The sequence below is a fragment of the Trichosurus vulpecula genome, chromosome 5 (assembly GCF_011100635.1).
Source record: "Trichosurus vulpecula isolate mTriVul1 chromosome 5, mTriVul1.pri, whole genome shotgun sequence".
NCBI lineage: Eukaryota > Metazoa > Chordata > Mammalia > Diprotodontia > Phalangeridae > Trichosurus > Trichosurus vulpecula.
Window position 1 is genome coordinate 22,263,766 of NC_050577.1, and position 15,702 is coordinate 22,279,467.

Sequence of the window (15,702 nt, forward strand, 5' to 3'; positions counted from 1 at the left end):
CTACGCCAGAACTTGAGTACAATGCACATGCTGATAGACTAGCAAAGATTGCTACTGAACATATTGTCCCTACTTTGATAGCAACTGATGATCCAGTACTAGCAAAATGGGTCCACCAAGTGGCCGGCCATTTAGGGGTCCAGGCCACACACCAGTGGGCATAAGATCGAGGTGTTAGTATCTCTTATTCATTGTTAAAGAAAGTAACAGAGGAATGTCATATATGTCAATTGGAAAAGGAATGAACTGTTCCTTGGCTAGTAACTAGAGAAATAGCAAGAGGAAAAGTTCCGGCTCAGATCTGGCAGATAGATTATATTGGACCACTACCCCAAGATAAAGGATGAACATTTATATGTACTTGTGTTGACACCTATTCAGGTGTACTAGTGGCTTGTCATTATAAGAATGCAACCCAGAAAAACATCTGTAAAACTCTAGATAGTATAAGTCTATATTGTGGAACCCCAGTGCAGATTCAAAGTGACAATGGGTCACATTTCAAAGGTAATGAGATGAAGAGATATTGTGTATTGAACAATATAGAGTGGATATGTCATATTCCATGTTATCCACAAGCATCTGGGTTGATAGAAAGAATGAATGGATTGTCAAAAGAATAGTTAAGAAAGTTAAGTTCTAACATTTCGTAAACATTGGAAAGATAATTTGTTCACTGCTTTACGTAATTTGTATAGTAGACCATTAGGAGGAAGTACACCTCTAGCCAGAATGATGACCCTGAATCTGCATATCAGAAAACAGCAAACACATAAGATCCAAAATATTGAGTATTGGACTGTGAGGGAAGATGTCCCACCACCGTATCCAGGAATACTTGGTTCAGCAGGATATAATTTACATTGTTTAGAGAACTTTTCATTGGCTAGAAAAGAGATAAGAAAAATCTCTACTGGGATATGTATGAGAATCCCTAAGAATCATTTTGGATGGATAACACCTAAACCAGAATTAGCAGCTCAAGGAATACATGTATTGGCTGGAGTGATAGATTCTAATTATCAAGGAGAAATGATTGTGACACTCCAGAATTTAGGTGAAGAACCTATACAGCTGTGTAAAAATGGTAGAATAGTTCAATTGATTATTTTTCCTTGTGAAATAATACCCCTTGTGAAAACTGACCCTCCTTCCAAAGTAACTATCAGAGAAAAGAAAGATTTTGGTTTTACTGATAGAATAAAATTGGGAGCTAAAGTATGGGTAAAACACAAGTTGGATGATGTTCCAAAGGCTGCAGAAATTATAGTACATGGCAAAGACAACACTGTAACAGTAGTTTACCCAGGAGAAAATGGTTATGAAATTGTACCCTTGACCCATATATTCTATTGTGAATGAGGCTATGATAGTCTCTTTGTTTCTTTTTGGGATTTTTGTCTATTAAATTTGCTTGTGACATTTGTTTCCTGCAGGCTTAGTACCATCCACCTGCAGATGCCTGATTGCTTGAGCCAGATATCACCCTCTGATATGTTCAGATGTAACCTCTGGACCTGTCCATGACTGTGATGTGTCATCCCTGGACCTGGTATCAACTGATTTTCAGACGCCAGCTTGCTAAAGAACTTACCTCTTGAATAGGACTCTGAATCTTTTGGGGCAGGGACAGCTCTACATCCAATTTCATCAAGAAGCAGCTATGGAGGATGAGACCTTCACCCCTTGCCCCAAGATTTTGAGCCCCATTCATTCAAGGAGGGAATGTGACATCGTTTTATATGCTTGTCCTGCCTTATCCCTATTATATTGTTGTGTAAAGTTCTGTTGACACCAGTTATCCCAGAATTCCCATTACCCTATGTAATGGATATGAAAGATCTTGGAGTCGCAGTAGCAGCAATTTAGATTTGAAGATCTTTCTCACCCATTAATAGGCCGTGTGATCTGCTTCCATCACAGGAAGCCTAAGTCAACTGTGGTGAGGAGCTTCCTGACAGGAAAAGGAAGTTATGTCACAGGAAATGCTGAGAGAGAGAGAGAGAGAGCAGTTGTGGCTGCTAATGGCTGCCCTCGTGATGGTTAGAACTGAACAGGCTGTGACTTAGCCATACTGTGAGTTTGTTTTTGGGAAGACCCCAGTGGGAGGCTGGGGAGGTTTTGGGATGGCAAGGCTCCAGGCTGTGATATGATGTTTTAAGTTCCTTGCTGTTATGATAAAATGGGCTAACTGGCTGTGGGAGCTGAGCATTTGGTTATGGGATATGGTTCTCTGGAGTCTGAATAAATATTATACTTCTCCTTCTTTATGGAGATTCTCTCATTCTTTGCGATACAAAATTACATAGGCATACTCATAGTTATTGTTGATGTTGTGTTTATTGCCTTACTGATAACACCATCCCATTCTTTTTTTTTAATTCACACATAAATTGAAGAATCTCTGAGATCATTTAGTGCAATCCCCTCACTTTATATTTAAGAGTATTTATGATGAGATAAGCAAAGGGGCTTGTCCATGCTTACAAGGTGGGTTAATAGTTACCATGAGCATTTGTTATTTGAGAGGGATCCTGACATAATGGACTGAACCTTGGAGTTAGAGTCAGGATGACCTAGATTTAAATCCTGCCTCAGATGAGTTGTGTGATCCCAGACAAGCCACTTAACTTCTCTCTACTCAAAGCAAATCTGTAAGACTCAGTTACAGAGAAGATGCTTGTCTCGTTCACTATCCAATACGCCACACGCTCATTACTCTTTGGAGTTAACCTGCACCTTTCCCTCAGGGTTGTTGCCTACTCATGTAAAAGTGAAATACTAGTTCAAATACCCAGCAGAAGACAGAGAAGTTAATATGCCAAAGGTGAGAGACAACAGCATACTGTCCATACTAAGAAACCTGAAGACAATGGATTTAATAACAGTCCATATCTCTTACCTGCAGCAGAAAGAGGAAACGTGATTAAATCAAAGGCATCACCAAGATGAGGTGAGTGTATCTAAGCAACAATTTCAAACCTCCAAGGAGAAGTGTTATGAGAAGAGAAGACCTAAACTTAGCTATTAAACATATATTCAGCAGCAAAGCTAAAGCAGGCCCCAAGGAATGGTTTACAGCATCTAACAAAACAAAATAAAATGTGTTATAAGTTACAAAAGAATATTGTGTAGCTGAGGTTCCTGGAGGAGCCATCTTCTCCCTCCCAGGTGTCTTCCCAGACATATCTCAGGTCACCATCTCTACTTGGGATGCCCTTTGCACCCCTCTCCATCTCCAGGATGCCCTTCTCCATGAAGCATTCTCCTCCAGGAGCTTGAGGGAGTGAAAACATGCTGCCCGCCTGCCCTTTCCCTATGCCTAAACATTTCTGCTTATAGCTATGCCCTTCCAAGTGACAATTAGTAGGAGAGGGGTTTATTTATTTGCCATCCACTTCCAGTTATGCTGTCTAACCCACTGGGGTTTATTCTCCTTCCCATGATGCTCTAAGACCCTCATCTCTGGCCTCCTCTGTAACACCTTGTAATGATCCCAGTACAGCAGGTGTTCCATCACCTTGCCGCTGCTTGTACACAGACTTAGAGCACTATTGTGATGACCTGCTCTCCACAGAATTCTACAGGCTGTGGCAAAAATCAGAAGATATTTCACTGCAGAGTCAATGACGGGTGAAAATGGTCCCTTCAGCGCATCCCTGCAGTGCGAAAGCTAAACAGGCCAATTTGCTGAATTACTCAAAACAAAATATTTATTGCATCACAAACATATTTCCTGCTTGTCAGGAAATGTAATAGAGCCAAGGCACCAATTGTTTGTTTTCTGCCGCAAGTGCAGACTAAACTGAATGATTATTCAATAAGTTGTATTGGACAGAAGGAAAAGTTTTCAAAATGGTAAGAAGGTGCATAATCAGGAGACATTAATGTCAGTGGGAATTATGGGGAGAAGACATTGTCACTTTGCTACTGTAAAAAACAAAAAAACACTGCTCCAAATGTATGATCTCAGTAACAATCCTATAGATGTTTCCCTTCGTCTTTTTAAGATCAAACATAGAGAAGTTGTTACTTCTAATATCAACATTGGTCTCACCCCAGAAGAGGTCCTGTTATTCCAGCCAATGATAAAACACAGAAAAAAAAGAAGAATCTAAAAGTTCAGAACAATAGTTTCATTGTGGTCGTCAAATTTGGAGATGACTGGCTGGGATACACAGGATCACAGAGTCAAGATCTCAAAAAATCTCAATAGGCTAGCATGATGGGTCAAGTCTAATCAAATTGACACTAACAGGGATAACAGGAACGACCTTGTGGTAGTTCCATATCGCTAAGAGGAGCAGAGGAAAGCCTTTAGGGTGTCAGCTGATTGGATTCCTTGAGGAGTATTTATGGGAAGACATGAACAAGTGTTGCGCCAGAGAGTAAGACATGAATGGGCTATGATTTGCATTGTTGGAGGGTGTAGCCATGTCAGTAAGATCACAGATCCATCTAAGTATTCCTGTAAAAGTAAAATCTTAGAGTTGGGTTCAAAAAATTGATGGCATGAGTACCAAAATGTTTCATGTTATCCAGCCTCTACCGGAAGACTTTCAGTGATAGAAAACTCACTCTCTTCCAAAACAGCTCATTCTACTGGTTGGCTCTAATTGTTCCCTTATCTTGAGCGAAAGTCTGCCTCCATGAAACTTCCACCTTTATTCCTAATTCTGCCCTTGGAACCTGTCTAAACCCTTTCCTGTAACAGCTTTTCAGATACTTGGGGACAACAATCATGTTTCCTCTAAGTCTTCTCTTCTTGAGGCTATCATACCCGGTTCCTCTGATGGATCCTCATATGTCACGGTTTCTAAGCCTCCCACTGTCCTGGTCTGATTCCTCAAGATGTTAAGTGGTTTATCTATTTCCTTCCTTTAAAATATTATGAAGGACTGGCATAGTATCACTGATTTAGTCTGGCCAAGGTAGAATTCAGCATGACTGTCACTTTCCTAGTCCTGACTATCACCTCCTTAGTCCTAGCTTCTCAAATGTACCTCCAAGATTCTATTAGCTTCTTTCCGGCCCCCGTGCCACGCTGTTGACTTGTATTGAACTTGTAGTCCATTAAAGTGCTTCACTCTTTTTTTCACACGAACTGACGTTATTCCCATTTGTTAGGGAAGTCACGAAGGGAATTACTATTCAGATATAGTTTGGAATAAAGGACCTCTGAGTTTCCATGATTCCTAGAATTCTAGCGCTGTGGACAGGGAAATTAATGTTGCATTTATATAGCGGGTCTTTCCGATTTGAAAAGGGATTTACATATACTGCATCATTTGAGTCAACAACACTGTGAAGTAGGTACTAAGGGTTTTGTTATCCTCAATTTAAAGATGAGGAAACTGAGGCTAATTGAAGTATTTTTGCTGATGTTACTCAAACCCAGTCTTTGTTATTATTGTTGAGTCGTTTCAGTTGTGTCCGATTCTCTGCGACCCCATTTGGGTTTTCTTGGCAAAGATACTGGACTGGTTTGCCAGGTCCTTCTCCGGCTCATTTTACAGATGAGGAAACTGAGGCAAACAGGGCGAAGTGACTTGTCCAGGGTCACACAGCTAATATCCTCCCGATGCCAGGGCTGGAACTTTGTCCACCGCACCGCCTCACTGCCCCTGTTGCCCGAGTCTAGCCCGACCGAAAATTCAGTACTCGATGCCTATCGTGTGTTTCCTCCAATAATCAAGGTAGTTTTCCTCTTTTTCTCTTTCTTTCCCTTTCTCTCCCTCCTCTCCCCACTGAGCGCACCATTCAGATTTCTTTCTTTCCATCTTTTTTTCTTTCTCTGTCTCCCTTCCTCACTTCTTTTCTCCTCTTTCCTTCTTTTGTTCTCTCTCCCTGACCTCCTCTTTCTCCCCTTCTCTTTCTCTCTTTTCCTCGTCTTTCCTTGTGTTCACTGTATGTACTCGTAGTATTCTATTTTGTGTTATAGTTATTGACACAGAGGTCTTATCACATCTCTTAAATTAAAAAATTCCTTGAAGGCACAAGCCGTGTCTTTTTCATCTTCACATTTCCCCCCGTGCCTAGCATACATTGTACGCAATATTAGGTGTCTGATAAAATGTCTGTTGTTGAATGGCCGGGTGGCTACACGGAATCTCCTTATCTCATTAGAAGTCTCCTGTGACTTTTCATCGACCTATAGATAAGAGAGAAGCTTCTCTTGTGTTCATTGAGGAGCTCTACCAGGCTGTCTCGGAGTCCGGTGGGCGCGGGGGCTGCAGCCCCGAACAGGACCTGGCTTGGGATGCCTATTCTGCAGCTCGGGACGGCGCGCTCTTTGTCTGAACCTTTTGCTTTTTCATTCCCTTCCAGCTTCACCCACTGGACGACTGCTTTAAGGTTTCCAGATTTATTAATATATACTATAAATTAACATGAATAATTCATGTTACTAACTCATTGGGAAGCAGCATCCGAAGCACTTTGAGCAGGTGCCAATCTCTCTCTTTATTTGAAGGGTAACAAAATACTTCTCTCACTACAATTCTAGGAAAGAAATATTAGTATACCCAGTTTCCAGATGAAAAAACGGACTATAATTCCATGAGAGAGGCATTATTATCCTCATTTGGAGGCTCAGAGAGGTTTCAGACTTGCCCAGCGTCACAGAGTTGAGACGCACAGCACTCTCCTCTCTCTTCAGGAGGTACTTTCTACCTCCCCTTTTCCTCACCAGATCTATTTCTTTATTCAAAAGATTCTTTGGTTTTGCTTCCTACACAAAGTCTTTTGGGACTCTTTGGGAATGAGGGGAGATTCATTTCTATTTCCTGCTGGTTACTTCTCATTCTCCACCATAAAATACTCCCCAGGACCTACGCCTGACAAAGCTCCAGATTCGAATTTCCAGGTGCTGACAGGACAACTCTTCTTGAACGATGGTCTCCAAGGGGGCGGGCACTCGGTCCATAGGGGGAGAAAGATGATCCATGGGGGCACATGAAACAAATAGGAGAAGTGAGGAGAAGCACACCTTGCCAGCATGCTTGCCACTGACATTTGTTTCAGCTGTTCTCCTCCTGCCCCCTTCTATCCCCCGTGCTAGTGCAGCTGTGTTGGACAATCAGTTAAACATGTCCTTCCCCTGGCAGGCGAGCAGGAGGTCAGCCTCAGCCTGTTCCTCCTGCCTACACCCAGTGTGTGCTGTGCTGTGGAGCCAGCCGCAGGGTGTTCCTCTCCTGGAGGCAGGCAGGTGGCCAGGCAGTCCTTTCCTATTTAGCCCTCGCCACCCCCTTCTCTCCTCACCTCTCCTGTATACCTTGGGTCACCTGACCTGGACTCTACTTCATGCCTGCTCTCCCCAGAGGGCCTAGGCTACAAGGAAGACAGGCCAACTGCTTCCCTGAAAGCAAGGACTCTACCAGGGTCTCTCCCTGGGGGGTCAGGGAGTATACTGCATATATGCTCCACAATGGGTGGGGAGGGGCCAAAGATACACCACATGGATGTTGGATCACAGAGTGGGGGTGAGGAAGAAGGCCTTCCATGGGCTCAGGAGGCTAGGCTGACCCAGGACAGAGGAGGTGCTTCCCAAAGACATGAGCTCCATGCTGTCTACCTGGCCTCCTCCCTCCTACCCCCAAGGAATCGGAAAGAATCACATTAGACCCAAGAACTATAGCCAGGAAGGCCCCAAAATAACATGTAAGGCTGAGCTGAGGGTCTACGGATCTTAGAAGGTCAAAGAACTGCTAAATCAGGGTGCCTGAAGGGTCACCTGGAACAAGAACAAGAACCAGAACCCTCAAGCTTTTTGTGTTGTGGACCCCTTGGGCTGTCAGGTGAAGCCTCGGAATGTTTTTGGATGCATAAAATGAAATATACAGGATCACACACACACACAAAAACCCCATTATATTGAAATAGTTATCCATCTATCTATCTATCTATTTTAAAAGTTCATAGACCTCAAGTTAAGACCATCTGGACTAGATGAATATTGAATCCATTGAGGATGAGAGAGGAAGAAAAGAGAGAAAGAATGTGGTTTGAGTGTTAGCTGCCATCCTTGCTACCATCAGCACCAACCATCTGTGACCAGCAAGCTGGAGAAGCTCAACAGTATCAGGGAAGGATGGCATTTCTGTCCGTAGCAGTGGCTTTGCTTCCAGTCTGGCACCCCTCCCCCAGCCACCATCTGGGGGAGCAGGCCTTGAGAAGTGACCGAGTACCTCACTCTTCATTTGCTCCCACCTTCTCAGCATACATAGCTAGTGAAGACCCAGAAGAAAAAAAGGTCTTGCCAGCAAAGTCTTTGGCATGGCCAAATGGCTCAACATTGGAAACAGATCATATTTTATCAATGGAAAGGCTATGATAGAAGATGCCTTGTCACCTTGCCCTAAGGACCACTGGACCCTGCAGCTGAACCATTCTGTGTGTATCCTCTCCTTCATTAGAATGTAAGTTCCTGGTGAATAGGGGCTCTTTTTTTGTCTATATCCTCAGCATTTAGTATAGTATTTGCCCACAGTAGATGTTTAATAAATGCTTTTTTCCTTTCTTCCTTCCTTCTTTCCTTCCTTCCTTCCTTCTTTCCTTCCTTCCTTCCTTCTTTCCTTCTTGCCTTTTTAAATAGTTTTTTTTATGATCATGGTAGAAGAAATTTTCAATTAGGCATTTGAAAATTTGCCTGCAAAGTGTTTTTATTTCCTGTTCACTGCCTACATTTTCAAAATAACTTTTGTAGTACTAAATTTTGGAGTATTATTTAACACGGTAGCTTCACAAAGCCAAGAAAAACTCTGCCAGAGCATAGCTTGGCTGTGTGTGCCCAGTACTTGGCCCTTCCAGTCACCCAGAAGAAATTCCCTCTGAATCACACAAGTAGCTTTGGGACTGTGTTTAACAAAACAGTGTATTTATGGGTGCACTAAAAGGGTACAAGCTGTTTGTTCTGTCACATGAGATGTAAGTTAACGCAGACACCAATATTCAAGGTCAGATAATCAGAAATTGGGAAGTAGCTTATTTTTCCATGAAATCAAGAATATTGACTTGAGAAATGGGCTTTCAACAAAACAATATGTTGATATGTTCTTATACCAGAGCCTTTTTTAAGAGCCAGATTCCTATAAAGCTGCCTTGTTATGAAATACAAGAAATAAGTTACTTCCCCCAGAATATTATAACAAATTGCCTTGCAGTTGACCTGCATCCCAAAGTGAGAGTTAACACTAGTTAATCTATTCTATGATCATGTGACTTTGGTCAGTTTAGTCCTAGTGCCATGCTACTTGTATTTATAACTACCCAAATACCCAGAGTAACCTCAGTTGAATAGTAGAAAATATCTATCTGTATGTCCTGTAAAATTTCATTCCCAGTGGCAGTGAATAATTAGTCAATGAGCATCTGTTGAGTACCTACTGTGTGATGAGCAGAGTAATAATAAGCGCTGATAGCATTTCACTTCATTCATGAAGTATTTGTTAATTATATGACACATCATTTTTGCCTGTTTTTTTTAAAGAAAGGGACAGACTTGTTGCAGCTCTGTGAGAAGGCTGGTATGAGTTAATTCAAGGTGTCTATCAATAAGGAAACTGATGTGAAGTAGCTGAAGCATCATATCAAGAGTCCATTAAAAAAGGTGAGCTTTTGGCCCAGAGTCCTGTGCTCTACCAACTCACGGCCCATCACTCCAAGGAGTCAAATCCTTGCCTGATCTATGCAAATCCTTCATAGGTCCCTTATAACAGGATGACTTTTCCAAGTTCTCTATAAACTGCATGACTTGGTTCACTTAGATTACAGCTAAAAGGAGATTTAGAGATTATCTGACCCAAACCTTTGGTTTTATAGGTGAAGAAACGAAGGGCAAGAGACCTCAAGTGACTGGCACAGGGCCAAAGAGCAAAGTTGGGATTTTGGTACAAATATCACTATCTTGCTTTCATCGACTCAGAAAGATACGCCCATGCACACAGTCAGTCAATGTCAGGAGTGGGCTCTGAAGCCCAGTCCAGTATTACAAATGTTACCACCTCATACTGCCTCAGCTGACCTTGCAGACTTTCTTACATCACAGAACCTTAGAAGGACCATCTGTGGCTGTCCAGCCCAAGCCACGCCCTTTGCCATCTGTGAGACAAGTGGTTGTGCATCCTTTTCCAGGAGACCTCCGCTGAAGGTGGAGGAAATCCTGACCTTTCAAAGATGCCTGTTCCAGTACTAGACAGCACTAAGTGCTAGGAAGCTTTTCCTTACAACGAGACTCTCTTAAGGAGTTTGGCAATAAAAGAGAAGGAAAATGTAAAATGATGGTGTGAGAAATGGCAAGATCAAAGGGAAATGAACATGTTTTTGGCAACAGAGATGTTAGACAAGGAGAGATTAAAGATTAGAGGGAGGAACAGAGAGATAAAGGAAGGGAGAGAGAGGAAAAGAGAGGGGAGAGATAGAAAAACTAAGAAAAGAGAGGGGAGAAACAGGAAAGAGAAGAGGGGAAGAGAATCTCAACATAGATTCAGAGTGAAGTCAAGAGCTATTTGTTCAGAGGATCCTTCTTTGTCCTCCCATGGGGTGGCCCACTCATGTATAGCAGACACTCAGAATGCAGCAAAAATCAGCTTATCTTTATCTGGAGACAAAACCCATTATAAAAGTACAGACAGCAAATAAGAAAGCTATATTGAGGGTGGAGGGTAAGACATGCCAGTTTGCTGGGCATTATTGGGGCAGGAAAAGAGGAATTGCAGAGGAGATATATTCACCAGGTCCCAGTAGCAAATTCTGCCCATGAAGATCACTCCTTGGGTAGATCAGTATAGCAGACAAGACTGCTTATGATTATATTTAGTGTGCGGTACCATCACCCTACCGAATCCACCAATGGTTCTATGCATGGTACTGACATCAAGTCATGTGATCTATGCACATTAAAACCCCTAGGGCCCCAGAGTTCCTGGGTTTTCCCTATGCCCACTTGCCTCTCATAATCCTTCAATCACCATTTCCGGATGGGGAAAAATATATTTCCCATAAGTCGCCTTGTGAATCAAGGCTACCCAAAAATAGAATTAATAATGCTCGGAACACCCTGTCTCATGCAGTCTTTTGTAATGATAATTTTTTGATAAACTTTGTAAAGTATATAAATGTGTCAGGTCATCATTATACAAAGATGTCTTCCTGTTAAGCTACAGTACTCAACCTTTCAAAGAGAAATAGCAGCGTAAAAGAAACCTTAATATACAATAGGCCTGGCTCTCTTTCATACGAGGCTGCAAATCAACTATCATATACTTATAAACATAAAGAGAAAGGTTTCTGGGATGGAGGGCAGGCATAGGAATAAGAGAAAATGTAACTCTTCCCAGCATAGATGTACTATAGCACATTGTGTTTCTTGTATATGCCCACATAAATGTGAAGCCTAGTTTGGGGGAGATGACCTCAGGGAGGAGAATACTGGGGAGAGGACAATTGAAAGGTGTCTGTGTGGCTTCCCTTCCCCTGACCTCTTCCCCAGTCAGCACTAAACAAAAGCTTGTCTGGCTGTCAGACAATTAGGTGAGTAGGTCCCAACTAATTCAAGTACATCCTCTCTGCTGATTATTTACAATTTATCCTGTGTATAGCCTGTTTGTACATAGTTGTTTGCATATTGTGGCCACCTTTGGACCATGACAGGGCAGGGACTGTCTTTTACCTTTCTTTGTATCCCCAGAGCTCAGCAGAGTGCCTGGCACATAAGTGCTATTTCAAAGTTTAAACTTATTATTATGGTTGTCATGAGTAGTAACAGTATAACCTTAGTCACATATCTCTGGTCTCAATGTATTCGTCCTGAAAATGGGGCAGGGGTTTAGAAGAGATATCCTTTAAGGTTCCTTCCAGCTATGGATTCTGTCATCCCATAGTGCCATTTGCCTGTGCAGCGCTCCCCACCAGGAACTTTGCACTAAGCAACAATTGGGGCAAAAACACTTCTAAATCTTAGACTATATTATCAGACAGGATTCATCAAAACTCTTTGGTACCAGTTTAAAAAAGAGAAAAGGCAATCAGTGGAACAGAGTAGATAAGGAAGGATCAGAAACAATAGAATTCAATAACCCTGTGTTAGATAAACTTCCCAAACCTAAATGTGGGAAAGAACTCCTTATTTGACAAAACTGCTGGGCAATCTGGGGTGGTAGCAATTAGGTTTAGATCACCATGTTACATCACATACCATAATAACCTCAAAATGCTCTTGTTGCAAATTTAACATAAAATTTCACACCATTAAAAACCAAACAGCACAAAAGAGCTTCATCACTATGGGCAGGGAGAGAATTTTTAAGTATCCAAGGACAGGGGCAATGACTGGATAAAAGACGAGGAAGTGTGATTTCACCGGCTGGTGTGGCTCCTCTTTCTACCAAGGTAGACTTCTGTAGTTTGGTAGAATCTCCAGAGCCTCTGTGATAAGAAAATTAATCCCCAGGCAGTCGAGTGAGGCTGATGAAATCCTGGTGCAGTGTGTGAGACTCCATCTCAAGGCTGGGTCTCCTAGGTAAGAGACCTCATCCTAACTTTATCAAGTATATTTGCTAAATCTTCATCTCTACAGGTTAGGACATAACCAAGCAATGATCACTTGCCCAATAATCATAACTCACCAGTTCTGGGTTCCTCAGTTTTTAAAACGCGAAGACTTCTTCAACTCTGTGCAAATGTGTGGCCAGAGAAAAAGTACAGAGGCAATTATGCCTGGAGACAAATTTGATGGATCCTCAGCTACTCAAAGGCTCTCCCTACACCTTCTCAAATGTAAATGAGTTACTCAGAGTTTTCACTTTCTTCATGAAACGTAAAGGAGCCGAACCAAGTTGTTTATCTTTTATGGGTGAAAGGTGATCTCAAAACTGAAAGGAGAATATTCTTTACCAAAGGACATCATTTCATTGTTTTCATTACTTGCCACTTCATCCTACAAATTTGCCTTAGCCTGAAAGGGACACTTATATCCAACCTCCCCTCAGGGAAAAATGAAGTTCCTGTAAATCCCCTGGAGAAACCAGGATGTCCGAATGGGCACTGAAGAATACAGACATTATCGTTCCATGTCATTAACATGGACAGCAGAGTTAGGGTGAGTACAAGGTACAAGGTATTTTATCTTTTCTGATCCATCTCCCTGCCAAATGCTTTGCTTCCCAGACCAAAGCAGATATCCTGGAAGACTTAACCCTTTCAGCACTGGAACTTCTGCCCTGGGACCTAGTAGGCTTAACTCGTTGCTTTTGTATATGGTCAACGATATCAGGCCAGGCCAGTGCCAGCAATGCTTTACTGGCCTGGACATCTCAAGAGCCACCTTGCAAGCACCATGCGTGTACCCTCCATTTTCAGTTCTAGAATCATAACTAAATCAATATCTCCATTGTTCCTGGAAAGGATGAGTCAACCTATTCCCCTTGTAAGAAATGGGAGGAGGTGTGCTAAAGGTGTGCTTCCCCGCCCTTCCCCACCCCAGCTTTAGCAGAAACCAGGCTTCAAGGTCGGTCAGGTGAGAGGTCAGAGGCTTGTACACATTCCCATGCTTTTTGAGAAGGCAGTCTGGGGAATTAGAGAGGCCAAACCACTTGAACCGGTTCAAGCTTATCTAGGGTCTGGTCTTGGTCAAGAATCCAGGCCTACTGATTTGCATAAGTTAAAGAGGGAAAGTAGGGGAAGTAAAAGAATATAGTTTAATCCTAAACTAAGACAAAGAAAATCTAACTTCACTTTTGCTTCTGTATCCTTATTATCCTATTTATATAAACTGTATAACCTAGGAAAACTATGTAAAAAAACAAAGACTGTAAACCAACCATAACTCTAGCAGGAGTGGAGGGAATGGTTACCCTTGCTCCTGCAGCTGTATCAATATGAGTGTTCCTGTGAGCACTACACCCGCTCTCTTGAGGAGCATAATAAAATGCCTTCTTCTGCCCACTCTGGTCTTGAGTTCTTTGGGTGAGAATGGGCAAATCACATGGATCTTCCTAAGGTCAAACAAAGGGAAGTGATAGGCAGTGGAAGCTTGCTGGGCTTATTCCTGGATCTTGTCTTGGGGTGTCCTGTGATCCCCACTGCAGTGTTAAGAGGGCTACCACTCTGGATTCCCTTGGGGAACCCTGTGGTCTGCACAGCCTTGTTAAGGGGCCATCACTTGGGTCCTCCTTAGGGTCTGACCCCTAGGAGGCCCTGTGATCCCCACAGATTAAGGGGTGGCTACCACTTGGTCTTCCTCTGGGAGTCCTGTGGTCTGTACAGCCTTCCCTAGGGATTATCACAGGGTTCTTCCTCAGGACTTTGGCCCTGCCTAGGAAGTCCAATGATCCCCAAAGCCACGTGTTCTCACAATTTGGGGAAGTCCAGTGATCCCCCAAACCACGTTTCTCACACCCTAAGGCTCTACCCACCAGCCCTCTGACTTTGCAAATCAAAATGCCCCTCCCTAGCCACCACTCCCCTTCCTATGTTGGCTTCTCTGACTATGTGCAAGCTCTTTGAAAATAGGAACAATCTTTGATTGTGTACAACTAGGTTCCAATCAGTGTGAATAGTGAATCCCCTGAAGTGGTTACATGTATCTTAATTTTCACTATTTAAAAGTATAATTATGGTTCCAGCTCATTGGAAATATGCAATATGAATTCAAATAATACTGTGACCATTTTAGGGGATTCATTGCTGGAACTAATAAAGATCCAGATGACTTATTTCTGGTATACTTATCACAGTGTTTATCACATGGTAAACTCTTAATAAATTATAAATATATATTTATTTTATTATATTTATCACTTGTTTATTATTTTTATTTTATATTTAAATTGTAAATTATAAAGATAGTTTTGATTACATAAAATAGAAAAGTTTTGTGTAAGCAAATGAAGAGAAAGCTTGGGGGAGGGGCAGGAAATCTTTGTACCAACTATCTCTAATAAGGGTCTAATATCAAGGAACTAACACAAATATGTAAAACCACAAAACATTCCCCAATAGACAAGTGATCAAAGTTTATGAAAAAAAAGTCTCACAATAGGAATCACAAACTATTAACTATATGAAAAACTACTTCAAATCTCTAATAATAAGAGAAATGCAAATCAAAACAACTCTGAGCATTCACTTTCCACCCAGAAACTTGGTTAAGATGACAAGGATGAAAATGATGTTATAGGAGGGGTGGTACAAAGACAAGCACACTAGTACCTTGTTGGTTGAGTCATGAATTATTCTATCAAGTATGGGGATTATAGTTGTCCAACCTACAATAAAAGAGACTGAGGCAGAGCCCTGAGCCTATGGCACACTATTAAAAGGTCCATGGTCCCCTCTGATGAAGTGGACCTCATATCTTCCTCATGATCTGAGATGCCTCTTTCTTCCAGGGCCTTATTTGTATAAGGTTTGATACCAGATTTGATAATCTGAACATCCTAAAGAAGATACAAAGTACAGAAACCCATTGGTTGATAGATCTCGTATTGTGGGTCAAAAAATGATGCATCGGCTAGAAATGGTACATCAGCAGGAGGGTCTCAGGTTGACGAAGCATGGTGCATCTCCACTGACTAAGTGATCCTAAGATGGTCACTTGTTCATGTTGGACAAGAGGACTTTTCATGTCATTGAGTCACCTCCGCCACGCAGGGCTTGGTCACCATGACAAGGAAAAATGAGGGTGGAGGGCTCCTAGTTAACTTC